Genomic DNA, 15,937 nt, shown 5'->3' with positions numbered 1-15,937 from the left:
ATTAATCTTTTACTATTTCTTCATATATGTATACAACAGGTCTGTGATTATTATGACTTTAATATTAAGTGTGTTATATATAAAATACAAGTAATTTTTTTTACTGTTTCTAAATGAAGACAAAATTTTCTTTTATAATATTGGAACTTAAAAAAAAAATGTTCATTTATCAAAGGTATAGGATAAATGTTAAATGTTAATAATTAAATGTTAAAAATGTTAAAAAATGATAAATGTTAAAAATTAATTAGTTCAAAAGACTGTTTTACTGGCGAAAGATGAAAGACTCAAATCCTTAAACATTATACACCGAAACCGATTTCCTGGCCCCTTGATAAACTCTTTATCTCCGAAACTGTCATCATTAAGTTAATACGCTTCATATTTTATGTACATGTCTTTGTTTAAAAAAGTTTTATCAATTAAATTTTTTATTTCTTCAATATCAAATGCAATTTTTAGTTTATGAATTCAATAAATATCTACTATATACAAAGTATCCCCAAAAATTAGAACAAACGCATCTAGACATATACTTCCAAATACAGTATTACACTAGTAAGCAATTGAATGAAAACACTTTGCATTGTGAGAAAAATGGATAGTAAAAAGTTTTTTAAAATTAAATTTTTATTTCGCCGAAATGTACAATAATGTCAAATAGTAAAATCTTCAATGTTACATTTATTTATAAACACACCCAGTTTCACGCTTTTATCCTGAGAATTTGTTGAGATATGCTTATTTCAAATTTAGGAGTTATCTCAAATGAGTTGGAAACATATATCAGATGCAATTTTCAATATAAATACTCATTATATTGAAATTTGACAAGTTCAGAATTTAAGTTATCGCGAAGAAGTAATGTGGAACCGAAAAACAAAATTTTTTGCTTGTAATTGTGCGTGTGATATTAACTTCTCAAAGGAATGATAAGTTTAGTAATAAGGAAAGTTTTGAAATGTTGATGATTATATTGCATGTAATTGTGTTGCTGGCCTACTTGTAGAAAAGATGTCATTTTCAGCATCATTCAAGAAAAAAATACATTCATTCAGTTATTGCAAATGACTGAATTTTTATTTTCTTGAGGAGGACGAGGATTTATACAATTTAAACAGAATTTGTAATATTAGCTTATTTATTTGCCAAGTTATCTTCATTTTAGTGCACAAACAGTTAGTTTAGAATTCATCATTTTATAAACGATAGTGCACAGAACACTTCAAGTTAATTACGGCTATCCAAATAGCAGCAGTGGTTGCCTCCATGGACAGCAGTATGCAGGATGGTAATCGATATATTCAGTTGATATATCGATTACCGATTACTGATCGATGTTTTCAGTTCAGTTGGTATTGTACCTGAACTCTTTGATCTATGACAGCCCATCTGCTAGATTTCGCTCTTCCTCACTACACGTCAGCTGTAAGAAAATGGTTAGGTGCTGAATCCTTCGATTGATGGGCAGGCTAGCTAAACACTGATCAGTTTCACCCTGCATCAACTGACTTGGCGACGACTGATGTTCCTTCATGTGAGTCGTTTGTGCATAAACCGTCCCCTGCATACGCAACAGTTCATTGCCGATGAATTCGAAACCCCATCATGATGATACAAATTATGAACCGAATCACATGTACGCAAGCATTCTTAGAAGTATTCAATTTGGTATAGGCTTTGACGGTGTTTATTTTGAACACATTTTTCAACCATTTCAAATAAGGTATCATTTAACCATTTTCCAAAATTTAATGAAAGTTAATAAATGTAACATTTTGCAAATGCTATCCTTTTAACAATTTTTGGAATATCTATATTATCCCTGAAAAAGGCAACAAAAGCCCAAGTTTATGGAAAAATTGTCTAATATTAAATCACAGTAAATTTTAAGGATAGATAAATGAGACTTTGCGAGCTTATAGATGAGCGTAAAAACATATTCTACTCATTGCCATCGTTTACCAGCCATAGAAATTTCTTTAGCCATAGAAAAATTAATTTTTGCAAATTAGTATCTTTCAGTACAGATAAAAAATGCTTTCAAACACTTGGATACCTTATTTAATGAAACTTTGCAAATGCAAGTATACATTTCACTCAATAATTAAGAAAATAAAATTAAAGTTTCATTGAATTTAACAATGAATTTCTAATAATTAGTTTTGAAACATGACAAAGAATTTGAACCATGAAAATAAATAAATACAGTAAAAAAAATCTTTATTCTTGCTTCTTTCAATAAACAGTAATTTTTTGGAATTCCTGTGCAGTAGATAAATTAATATTCAAAACTCTTACATTTGTGAATTAATATTTTGCTTGTGTGTTAGTAAAATGATGACAAAATATTATTTAGCCAATTATTATGTTCCAATGGAATAAATCTCAGTGATGATATTGACGCCAGTTGTAATGCTGCAACAAATAAGTTTTTTTACTTCTTTCAGAAGGGTAATGGAATATAAAATTAAATTGATAATGGCGCAATGGATGTGTATCATGTGATCATAAATTAAATCCGTTTTAGACGAAATGGTTAGAATGAGTCTTAAAAATCATTATAATTTTTTAATTATTATTTTATTAATTGTCATTTACCATTTTGTTGGATATGCTTTGATGATACAAAAAAAAACTTTCCCGTAAATATACTTTAAATATAAATCTTTTGTGAAAAATTGAAATAAAGATTCTTTGAAGAACTCGTTGCGCTTAAAATGTTTAATTAGGAGAAGGTGCAAGAACTTAAAACCCTGCTGGAATGTTTTCACAATAATTCGATTGGTGGCGATACCGCATATCCTTAAGAAGGGCCGTAGCGCGAAGTGCCTCTTTAACATCAATGGAAAAAACATTTCTACGCAGTTTCAGTGAAGCACCGAGCTTCACATCCGTGAATTAAAGTCCGGCATCAAACGCTCATTTCGTCATAAACGGCAGGCTAAGAGGTGCCATTCCATCACCACGGATAGCCATTAACATTGAAAAAATACCATACATAAAGCAAAGCATGCGTAAAAACAGTCAAAAGAAAAACGCCATTGGTCATTTGAGCCTTTAACTGCCTGTGATAATACGTCTTCTGGCACCATTAATTTTCGATGGGTTGGGAGGTTTCATATTTTTATCGTTTGGGGCCAGAAGATGTGATATTTGATTTCGATGGCAGGTGTGCATGGACAATTAAATCCTTATCAGAAGTAGCATACAACAAGTACAACAAAAATATTTTGCTTTAAAAATAAATTCAGTTTTATTCTAACAATCGTTTACTGGTTAAAATCGGAAAGCAGAAAAATAAGAAACAAAAGGAAATGAAAAAGATGAATTATTTTTATATTGGAAGTTTGAATCATCTGGTAATAAATCTGTTCTCTCATCTTGAAATGATAAAATATGAAATTATTTGTTTAAAAGATATGCTACATAACTAAAATAATGACTCAATAATATTAGTTGCATCATCTGACGGAGAAAGAGTAAAAAGAAAACTAATTCTCGTGATCCTAGAAAATGGAAAATCAACGAATTTCGACGTTCTGAAAAGTATGAAATAATAAAATTTTCGAGATGTGAAAATCAGCTCTTTGCATAGGTAGAAAAACATAAAAATTAAACTATTTTTAATGTTTACATATTAAATCGTTATAAGTTCTAACGAGCTTACTTTCTAAAATTTGTTGCTTAAAAATAGCTTAACAGATAGCTTATTTTTTATTGAGATATGAATAACTAAATCAGAGAAGGAAAAAAATTCAATTTAACTATACAAGATGTCTTCAAAGGCTTTTTTCAATAATTCAGGGTAGATAATATGTTAAAAGAAAGTTATACGCCCGATAATTATTCATGGCAATTAGGCTCTTGCATTTTTGTAAACTTGTATTCTATTTTAATCTGTGTCCCATATGGTTCCTATATCAATATTAAATTGCCTAAACCCTTTATCAAAAATCTTCTGAGAAATGTCATGTTGATAAATGGTAAGTAAGTAGGGATGAAGTCATAACGCGAAATAGATTATTTACTATTTTCCCAAACGGCAATCCTCACTCGGCCATTCTTTGCTTTCGAAAGTTGCATCCAATTACCCAGCTAGGAAAAGAATCCGCATTCATTTTATTTCTTAAAACAGAACAGTTCATTTCATTTTTCAATAGTCTTTTGTTCAATAGTTTTACTCCTTAATTATCTTCAAAAGATATATTGCTTTTTACAATTAAAAACTTTCAACTGTTGTACTCACACTGTTAAATTTTATTTCTAAATTTGCAAAGAATTGAGCTGTCTGGGTTAAATCAATGTCCTATGTTAAATGTTTTCATGCCACTTTAATCTAGGGCATTTATTTCAACTGTTAGAAATATGTGTATTTCCTTAACAGCCAAGAATTATAATGAATTCTTTTATTTTTTTCATAAATCTTTTGCTATTATACTGGATGGGTGGTAGTCTCTCGTCTTCCATGTTGGAGAATTTCAAATTCAAAGGTCAAGCATCCACATTTGAATGATGTATTTAATTTAGTTATGAAGTATTGTTCCGTTTTTAAAATAAGACGACTCATTTGAGACGGAACTCATACATTAATTCAGATTGAAAAAAAGTGGCACATGGGACAGCACCCCCTTCCGAAACTTATACAACACTTCCACTTTAGGACATATGACCATGGGCATCAAATTTAGCTTGCCACATGTCCACATATATGAAGTAACTGGTTGGTAAAAGCTTTTGAATTGGGAGTTCCGAAACCGAGATATTATTACACTTTTGAATACCACGAACGATTGGGATGTTGAGGTGCCATCTGAAATATCACCTTGATGTTCTTATAATTTAAAAATGTTTGGCTCCTTTTGAAACCATTCTTAGTGTAGTAAATACATGTTATCAAAAAAAAAAATTCTTTATCACATACTTCTCTGAAATCTCCTTTCCTGAGAACATCGTCCGAAGTCCTTTAAACACGCTGAAGGGAAAGGAATGGCTTTTCGCGAAAGGCCTCTCCTCCATTCAGTTGACTCGATTCACAGAGAATAGTTGCAGCACAAGTTGGTTTCGCATTTCTGGTTTCGAGTAATGATCCCGACTTAAGAGAGAACTTCAGATACGTCTTGCTTATTTACCAGAGAGAGTATTTCGTTTCTGGCTAAATTAATCTTGCAAACAGTTACACGAGAAAGAGATTAAAGAGAGCACTTAATGACTACAAACACGCCATTAGCGTTTCATTGAGCTTCTATCGCTGCGTGCTTTATTAATATGAAATCTGAGAGGAGTCTGCATTTTTACTACGCATTCCAAATTGTCAAGTCGCTTCGCAGCGAACATTAGAGGAGGAAGCAGCTATGCCTGCTGCCGTTTGGTGTAGATGTTGGCACGAATCGAAATCTCTTTACTTCATTTAATCCGCAACAACTATCGGTTCAGGCAGATGCTGGTATCGATAAAATTAGAAGATGGATGATTCTCAATCTTTAATCTTGAGAAGTAATCATGACTCATATAACTATGCTGATTTTTCTTGATTTCATGATAATTATATTCGCAGCTTTTATTCAGATATTTTTAAACAAACAAAAGTGAAGCATGAAAACTTTTTAAGCATTTGATTATTAAAATCTGAAACAATCTTATTCAATTATAAATTATTTCGATTTTCAATAAGGGTGTATCGTGATTCACATACGGCAGTTCATAAATGCATGGGGAATGCTTTAAATGTTTTTTTTAATTGAATGATATTTTTGTCCATAGCATAAAGATTAATATCATTTCTAAATAAACTTATGTTTAAATTTGATTGGATAACTTGCGTTCTTGACTGTCCAAACATCCGACTGTCACACCCAACATTATTGTATCACACTGCACAACATGTTGTATTAGGCTATCTTTAAAATCCATGTGAAATTTGAATACAATAAATATATCTGCTTTCATAAATTCGAATTTTCATCCAATATGCCAAAAAAGATTCACAAATATTTATATTTTTAATGAAATGAGATGAATGATATCACTTTTAATCAAATGATTATTTACATTTGAACCAAGATGATGAGGCTTACAAAGAAACACTGAAAGGAGAATATCTGCATGACTGAGATAAAATGAATGCACTATTTTTACTTTATCTTACCTTTCAAAACGGAATATATTTATTTCAAATATTCCCATTCTAGCACTTTTTTCTAGAAAAACATGGTGTAGACAGACTTTAGCCATATTTCTGAATTTAAGACTAATAAAGATTAGCAATAGAATGTGAATATTTTAAATCAACATTACTATTTTTTGAAAATTGGTATTAAATCGCTTAAATTTAAACAAATTCTTTAAAAAATTTCAATTTTTAATCATTTTTTCTGGCAATTTTAGCATTTGGCAATGAATGCCGTCTAGATTCATTTATTCTGACTTTGTCGAGATCAGCAAATACTCTAATTGCATTTGCACTAAGATATACTCCAATAACCTAAAGGATATTCATTAAATCTAAAAAACCTTCGTAAAAATGTATTACAGACATAAATGTCCCTAATCTGAAGGTTCGGAAGTCAAAAAAGGCCATCTTTAGGCACACATTTCCACAAAACACCGTTGAAACTCTCATTGGCATTTTAAGTTTTTCTGCTCAAAACATTTTCCATATTTAAAACTAAATTTGTATTTAGACAAATTTTTAATGTGTTTTTGGTTTTTTTAAATCGGCGCTTCCGGTTATTTAAATGCCCACTTCCGGGTTTACTGATCATTACGAAAATATTAATATCTTGACTTCTTAACGTAGAGATAGATAAAAGTAAACTTGTTTTGGGTACCTGAAAGACTGGTCTATCCAACAAAAGAATTTTTTAAAAATACCACTTTTAGCGAAAATCGACTTTTTCAAATTAAAATTTGATAAAAATCTAGGATTTTTAAGAAAAAATGAAATGAATCATTAATCAATCAAATTTCATGCTGATAGTTCTTTTTACTTTCTCATAAACGAAGTATAGTGAAAGTATTGTAATCTTTAAAAAATTCTAATTTAAGATTTTGTCAACTCTCCACGTTTTAGACCTCCCTGAAATCGAAATACACAGTTTTAAAAATGTTCTGTCTATACACCTGTAAGAAAAATAATTTTAAAATGCTTTTAGCTAGGCAGATGAAAGCCAAACTTTACACGACATGTGTAGATTTCTATCTCATTTCTAACAAAATCTGTTCAGAAAAAGTCCGTCTGCTCAGCTGTCCGAATGTCCATCTTAACATGATAACTACAAATCGAATTAACACAGATTTAACAACTATAATGTAAACATCCAAAACTGTTGAGCTAAATCCAATTACGGTTTAAATGCCCTTCCTTTCAGAAGCATGTAAATGAGATCATTCTACAATGTCATGAATCTATTGAATTTGGTATGCGTTTTTGTGTACTTCTGTGTCAAATTTCGGTTTCATGCGGGTGGGAGAAAACGCGACTGAAACTAAAATTCACTTTTATTATGCGAGAAAGGTTTGGGAAGACCCCTCCAGCCGGTTATACATACATAATGTTCGCATGAGAGGAGATGGATAGGTAGTTTGATTTTCTCTAAAATTTGACAGACATCTACAGTTTGGGCGACTGGCCATCCATTTAAATCTTTACATTCTTCCATTATTGTGTTCAAATACAGGCAAATAATACCCATTCCAAAATCTTTGGGACGTGAAAGCAGTCAATAACGTTTAGATATTCCAAATCCCCTTGTTCAAATAATTTGACGATTAAAAACATTTTTTTTTGTCCGAAAAATAAGTTAGGAATAAATAGCAGCGGTTTTCAAAATCTCTTTTTAAAAAACTAGCTCATTTGTAGAACCACGATTGCTGAATATTACATGAAATGCAATGGAGCAAACTATTCATTTTCCATGGGGAAGAGCACGGATATACTTGATTATGAAATAAATAATTCGACTCTTAAGATGCAAGAACTCTTGATGCGTTGTTTAAAATAAATGAAAGTATTTGAAAAAGAAATATTCAACATTTTTCCTTAGTTAAATAAGACAGAATCATCGCTTTGTTCTTTCGCAGTCCAATGTATTCGAGAAAGGAAAATTCCTTCATTTTCTTCAGGAAATAAAGTCTAAAGACATCAGAATATGAAACGAAAGAGAAATTTTACAGCTTTCCAGGAAGACTGAAAGGAGAAAAATTCTTCGAAACAAATCAAAAATAAGAATCAAAGAATGAAGAATAATGCAGCGCATTTTATTCGAACGCATGAAATTAAATTAAACAAAAGTATACGTTTAACTTCTTCTAGTTTAAATTTATAATTCAACATTTTGTTTCATATTTTGTTAGAATCTAGAAAGTAATCTAAAAGACCCCTTTAACGCAAATGATTTTTTCCCTTTAGATTCAAGAGTGCCGAAAACAAATCTTTTGCTAAGAAAAATTAATTTTTTCAAGTTTTCAGAAACATTTCTTGAATATGTTTCTTGTTAGTAATTATTTTTTCTTGCATGAAAGTGCTGCATACTTAATCAGAAAACGTCTTAAATATTATATGCTTACGTGTAAAGAAGTACCGAGCAATGTGATAAATTTTAAGACAATTCCTTCATAAAATCCTGTTTCGTGCGTTATTTTGTTGAAAATGAACTCGCCCTCTTGGAACTTACTAAGAAATCTGCCTTTTTTATTCTACTGAAATAAATTCTTTTGAATTGGAAATTTAAGCATTTTAACTTTATATTATTCAATTATGGTGGAAATAAATATCTGTTTAACAAGAATTTCAACGGTTTTATTTTATTTCGTAAAACAGTTTTGCTGTGCATTAAAAATAGCAGTTGATCAAAACTTCGCATAAATAAAGAGATAACTAAGAGATAAACTAAGAGATAAAAAAAAAGAAAGAAAATATGGGTCAAACCTTGAGGAGCTCTTTCGTGAAACCAATTTGTAATTTTTGCAAGAGTCTGAGATTGCACTATCAAGAGTGTTGCATTGAATGCTTTTTTCCATTCTAATGGAACTGAATTTATTACTTAATATAATATTTTCGATAGAACGAACCAATTTTTTTTCTTATAAGATTTTTAGACAACTTTTTATTTATCAAAAGCATTAAGTTATTTATCATTAATAATTAATCAAATGACGTGTTAAGTTATTTTCAAATAATTTTTCATCAATTTATCCCCTAAGTTGGGCTTAAACATTTAAACTTTAAAATCAACACTTTATTTGTGTTTATGAAATAATTTAATTAAAGCATCTTTAGCTGCCATACACTGAAAAATTTCTTTAAGGGACCATTTTAATTAATACAATATATCTTCGTGCAATTACATAGCATTATATTCAAAGAATAAACTATACCAAAGTTACATGATGTGACATCTATTTTATCTGCATAGTAGCTGAAAATTAAAAAAAAAGCAGAAAGTTATGTAGAATATATTTTATAATTGAAGGGAAGCCCATTAAATTTCATGGCACTATTGCCATTTGCAATGTCTCTCTCATTTGCATATTAATGCTATCATTATCCATATGAATAGCATTTTTCCACACATTCATACAGCACTAATATTTTCTAATGATAACATTTTTTAAAATCTTTTAAGATTTTCATAAGGGTGTTTGAAATTATTTATTACAGGGCTATTACAAATAAGGTAATGTTGTATTACGTTATGCATAATATAATGTCGTTAGCCGTTCGCAGATGAGGGAACGAGTTCTGTGGTCAAGCGCTCTTATACGTAATGACATATAATGCGAATTCAACAATATTGACCGCTTTATAAACCATTAATCCTGTGTTCTCACCGTGACAGCATAGTATCGATCAACAGACTGAATAGTTGGTCAGTAATAATGGTACGTAAGGTGGACAGAAAAGCATTATAAGGTTCATACATGATGCCTTGCATTGAGTGAAATTACAATTCACAACTCATAAAATAAATATGTGAGAATGTTTCACTCTGATTAGCCACAAAAATTAATTTTATTGTTGATTATAAACAAGGACATTTTTGATGAATATATATAATAATTAGACATTTGTGTTTTTTGCATGTTCTTTCACAAAACAACATTTTGAAAACATATGAGATGAAACAATGCTTTCTTGATCAATATAAAAAGCGGAGTTTTAGAGCCACTGTGCATTCTAGAGGAAAAGGAACTGATGAAATGAATAACACACTATGAAGCTTGATTGCAAGCGCAGTTATATTTAGCATGAGTATGCAATGTCATAACCACTGGATCCACTAGGATCCATTTTTTTTGGAAGTACAGACTTAAAAATCAACTACAGAACTAACATGACTTTTCCATTTGCCACCAAAAGACAAGGTTCTATTATAGATGTGCCTTCTTAAACATTTGATATGTTGCGCGAGTGAAGTTAATTAGTTCATGCATCATGGGACATTGCTGTCCTATTTATCCTCTGATCAAAGTTCAACTCTATGATTGCAAACATTCGTAGATGACAAGATATAAGCTTCGAAAAATGGTTGCTTTGTGACAATAGGTTATAAGCTTCGAACAGAATTCCTGTAAATGAAAAAGAATAATGTGAAATAAAGTATTAAAGTGAAACTTCGCTTAACGAGCATCTCTCGCAACTAGCTATTCCCTGAACGAGTAAAATAAAATGTAAAAATAAATTCTCTTAGTGAATGTTGTTCCGCAAAAGGAATCATAATTTCATATGCAGAATATATTTTGGCTGGTCTTTATTTAATGTTTTTTTAATTAAAAGTGAAATTATAAAATATATAATTAACTGAAGCGTCAAAATATGTTAAGGTACTTGGTAAGTGGCATGATCTCATACTCCGACATGAGGGGGGAAGCATCTCAATGGCATGCGAGGATAAATGCAAGCATATATGTCAGTAGCGTTTTGTGTCACAGCAGGAGCACATTCATGCTGTCTTAACATTTCGTCAGGAGAGGAGATTATAGACTCAGTATAGCATCAACTTCCGGTGAAATAAAAAAATATGTTAAAACTAGAGGAAACCGCTCCATCGTAGAGGACTCACCTGAATAAAAAGAAGCTGCGAACTCTACAAATTTATTTAATTTTAATACTTCGTTTAATTTTTGAAAAACTGCTATCTTAAAAGAAGAGCCTTTGAAAAAGATTCTTAAAGGAGCATTTATTATAAATATATAAAAAAAAACATCATTATAAATTTGCTTGAGTACTCTTTTTCCAGAATGGAACGCGTAATAGGCTAATAAAAAATCTGCGCAGTTTGCAAAAAAAAAAAAAAAGTTTTATTATAATTTGCATGCAAGCGCGCGGAAGGATTGGATATAGATCTTCTGGTGTAATCTATCGCCTTGCATGACTCAACCTTACAAATTCTCATCATTTGTTAAGATAAAAAAATCCACAAATCCACAAAATCCAAAATTTTTGGAATTTAACATCCATGAAAAATGTATGATTTTACTAACCCTGCTTTTTATAATTTAGTTATTTTAAATACTTTATACTGGTTGAATAAGAAAGATCACGTTATGCATGTTTCCATTACTTGTAGGCGTTGTTTCAACGATGTTGCTCCTTTTATCTTTGCTATAAAATTCCTTTATTAAATGTTTTTACCTAATTCGAACCATATTTTATCCCTTCTTGCTGGCATTACTAAAGATAATTAGGTTTCCTTAAATCGATGACACGAAAACTTTTACTCTGTCGATTTTGTAATGGAAACATTATTTATTAGTTTTTTTTTCGCTTGATATTTGTTATGAATAAATATATTCGGCTCATTTAAAAATTCATAACATTTCTAGGGAACATAATTTGATTTTGGTTTTCGTTTTTGTAAAATTAATAACTAATTCATTTCTGAATTATAAAATAGGAAAACATTTTAATTGAAAAATAACCGATGGTATCTAAAATATTAATAAAAAATAAGAATATTTTTCATGAAAACTTTTGAGGATTGAAATAGGAGGTGATAAAGGTTTTAATTTAAAAAAATACTCGGATAAAAAATAGGGTGAATTTCATTCCACTCGAAATTCCAAATGAAAACGACAAAAAAAAAAAAAAAGTAATTGATCAGTTTGAAAATGCTTCCACATAACCATCTTTGATATGTAACGCAAATTCTAATGGATATTATTAAATCATGCATAAGTTATATTGCAGTTTTTTCAAATGTGTCTCATTCTAATAATTATTATTTCATTTAAATAATTTTGTATACATTCTTTACGAATAAAGAACATATAAATATTTAAATAACTTTTAAAGTAAATTTACTGAAGTATGGAAAATGGAAAAGAATGGAAATGATTATTCTTTAAAATGAACTGTTCTTTAATAAAATAATAAAGCTTGTCTCATCTTCTAGAGTTAAGAAAATTCTTTAGTTAAAAAAATGTTAAATGTTCATTTTCAAACATTGAACATCTTATTCTAAATATAATCCCAACTTATCGCAACTAACTAGTTATAATTGTCACGAATTCCAGGAGACTGTTCCTCAAAAAAAAAAATAATAATAAAGTTCCTGACTAAAACTTCTTTGACCAATATATTTTCAAAAAATAGTCGAGGGATCCACTTTATTCCTGTCCCTAGTCAACATTGCTACTTTATTCATCCTCTTTCTCACCTAACTACGTCAACAATTTTTATTTCCTTGTTGTTTTCCAAACTCACTGGCTTCCTGTTTTATCTTCACACATTTCTCTCTTCTCAAATCAATGATTTGCAGCATCTATAGAGAATTTTCCTTACTTAATTTTCTTGGAAGAATTATTGTTCATTGTTCTTAGTATTTCCTTGAGAGTATAAGCACGTAGAGAAAATATGAACTCGAAAGAAGTTCTCTTTAAAAAATAATAAAAATGAAAGAAATCAGTTACGTGTCTCTAGACTGATTTTTTTCTCTGCTGACTCCATTTTATCTCATCGGGCGACAACAAATCGAACAATAAGAAATAGCAGGAAGCTGAAGAGAGAAAAGGTTTTCTCTTTCACTTACGAACTTCTTTTCTTTGTTGCTTTTAGTATTTATTCACTAAGTGAAGCATATTGCTTTATCTATTTATTTTTATCTATGAAAGCAGCTCAAGCAGGAAAAAAAATTAAGGCGACAAAACATTTTTTCGGTGAAAAGTAGATTGCAAACGATAAAAATAAAGAACATTTTGATAGTTCCAAATGTGATCTGAGATGAGAAGAAAACACGTTTCTTCATTTTGTTAGTGCCCCCCCTCCTCCCTCCAAGAAAAATGCATGCATAAAAATACATTTCTTTCAGAAAAAAAACTTGATAGTTTCATCCGTTTCTTTATCTGAGTTGGAAATATTTGACATTTCATTTTTGCTTCATTTGAAAATAAATAAATCATCTGAACTTTTACTGCATTTTGTTTTGATAAATTCCATGGATTCCAATATATAAATATCTTTATTTATTAGAAAATTATAAATAAATATTCAATTTATTTCATCCATTTAATAATTCTTCCAATAATTTTTTAATGCGGATTTTTCGAAAATGTAAATATGAGCTAACATATTAAATGAACAATACTTTAAAAAATACATTTACTTTTATTTCAAAGCTTAATTTATTTACATTTAATTCAAATCCTCTTTATAAGAAGAAATCCTAGAATTTTTCTTTTTAACTATTCCAGAAGAATATAATATAAACACACACACACACACACACACACACACACACACACACACACACACACACACACACACACACACACACACACACACACAAAACAACCAAACACAGAAACATCCTTTAGACAATTTATCAAATGAAAACATAAAAAAAATTCTGTTATTGAAAATTATTACAATCTGAAATTTAGTAAATTTTCTCTTTTTTTTAAAAAAATATAAAGATTAAATTAGATAAATAAACAACGTAGATCAATACAATAAAAAATACTTTTTGTTCAGATTTTTGAAGAAAAAAAATCTGGTTATTATTGTTTTTTGAAATTATTTTGATTTTAAAATGCTTCATTTAACTACATGCAATTTTTAGTGAAAGTGCAATTATGATAAAAAAAGTTCCAATTTATCCATTTTTTTCTAATTTTTTAGAAAGAAAACGAAATAGAAAGAGCAGGACGAATTGCTTCTTGACTTCTATCAGTTTATATGCTTTTTGATAATGTTTTCCTTCATGGCATGCAAGTATTTTTCACTAAATTCGGCAAAACTTACAGGATACAAAACAGTATACTAACAAAATTTTACATTAGAATTTGAAGGTAAAATTTTTTGAATTAAAAGGAAGTTAAAAGTTTGTATAGGAAATAATTTTAACTGCGCATGTGCGAAAACATGACATTTCTTCTTTCATAATTTCGATGCCAAACATAGAGGGCCTCCTCGGTAATTCGCGTCAAAGTCATAGCAGGAAAGTTTGAATTTTTACTTTTATAAAAATTTTAAAAATGAACCGGATTAATATAGTTAGAGCAAGAGTAGAAGTAACGAAAAATGCCTTTAAAAAATTCTGAATATTTAACAAAACATAATCGAGTACGTCATGAAAAAGAAAAATATAAATTTAATAAGTTAACTTCATTTTTAATTTTATTATTTCGATGCTATTGCTTTTTTGATAATTTCTAAAAACGTTCTGACAATAAATAGAATCAATTAATTTTTGAGATTTCTTTTATTTGTTTCATGTTATTAGTAACATTAGAATGTAGCTAGTTACATTGTTGCATCATTTTATATCGCTCATTTATTTCCAATGAATTGAATTATTATTAATAATGGAGAGCTTTCTCTGTATAATAATACCCAGAAAACAAATCTGAATGCTGTTATAAAATGATAAATAACAATTAGCAATAATTTTTCATCTAAATCTGTATGCAAACTGATATATTACGTAACCAGAATAAAATTCATAATACATTGGGAAAATAACTTTCATTCCATTAAAGGTAATCAAATCCATTTCCAAAATATCTGGGAAACCACAGTCCTTTAAATGCTTGTCTAGTTTTAAACATATTTTTTTTATACAAAAAGATACTCTTTGAAACACCATATTCAGTTTAATAGCCTAAAGAATTTTCAAAAATATCATTAAAAGTCGCATTATTACAAAAATGACTTACTTCACTTAGTCCATGGGAAATGAATCCAAATGAAAATATTTAGCTGTCTAATAAATTAGATATTAGGAACGCTGAAACAATCGATACTATTTTGTTTGTTTACATTATTTCCTCTTTAGGCATGTATAGGTAGATATCTAGCAGCTAATCCCACATCAATGTATTATTTCTACTCCAAGGTCTTTTAACAGCGTCATCGGTTGTCATGGCAACGTGGAGACATGTCACATTCTTTAAATCATCACCGTCTTTCATCCTGATTTCAAACAATGTCGTAATGAGCTATTGAATCTACTGCGATTCATTCCGTTTATTGCTGGAGGTTTTATTTTTCGTTGGTTTTCTGATAATTCTTTAAAAAATAAATCTCGCTCAGTCAACGCCCAAACCTCTCAAAACATAGCAGACGCCAAAAATCGATTGCATACTTTTCTGTGTTGGTCTACATTTTCGGCGTGCTATAAAAAGATCGAGTCTATTTTCTAGGACAATGAATGTTGAGATCTCTCTTCAGTCACGTGAGAGAGTCGAAATCGAATAGGAAGTCTTGTTAAATGCGCCCGGATTTGAAAAAATGCGAAAATCCATGTATGAAAAAGTATTCATTTATCAATAAATATATTCCTAACTGGGATACGTTCCTTTGCTTTTAAACTAGCAAGTGTTTGAATAATGACGCAAAATAATTGAGAATGAAAATAAAGTGATTGCATTTTTGTCTTATTACAATTAATATTTCGGAATAACAGCTGTAACGAAATGTGTATTCATTATAATCATG

At 29.6% G+C, this 15,937-nt stretch overlaps 1 protein-coding gene across 1 annotated transcript in view; it reads right to left on the bottom strand.

Annotated features, from left to right (window-relative positions):
- The window catches only part of LOC129981428 (dorsal-ventral patterning tolloid-like protein 1), a 206,776-nt gene extending 191,424 nt beyond the window's left edge, over window positions 1–15,352 (bottom strand). The window contains exon 1 of the mRNA XM_056092268.1: window positions 15,157–15,352. The gene's annotated coding sequence lies outside the window, so the exon portion shown is untranslated. The remainder of the gene's footprint in view (window positions 1–15,156) is intronic.
- Window positions 15,353–15,937: the final 585 nt, after the last annotated feature.

Source organism: Argiope bruennichi, chromosome 8 (genome assembly GCF_947563725.1).
Source record: "Argiope bruennichi chromosome 8, qqArgBrue1.1, whole genome shotgun sequence".
Classification (NCBI taxonomy): Eukaryota; Metazoa; Arthropoda; class Arachnida; order Araneae; family Araneidae; genus Argiope; species Argiope bruennichi.
The sequence above is the reverse complement of the archived record's forward strand: the minus strand, read 5'-3'. Positions and strand labels throughout refer to the sequence as shown.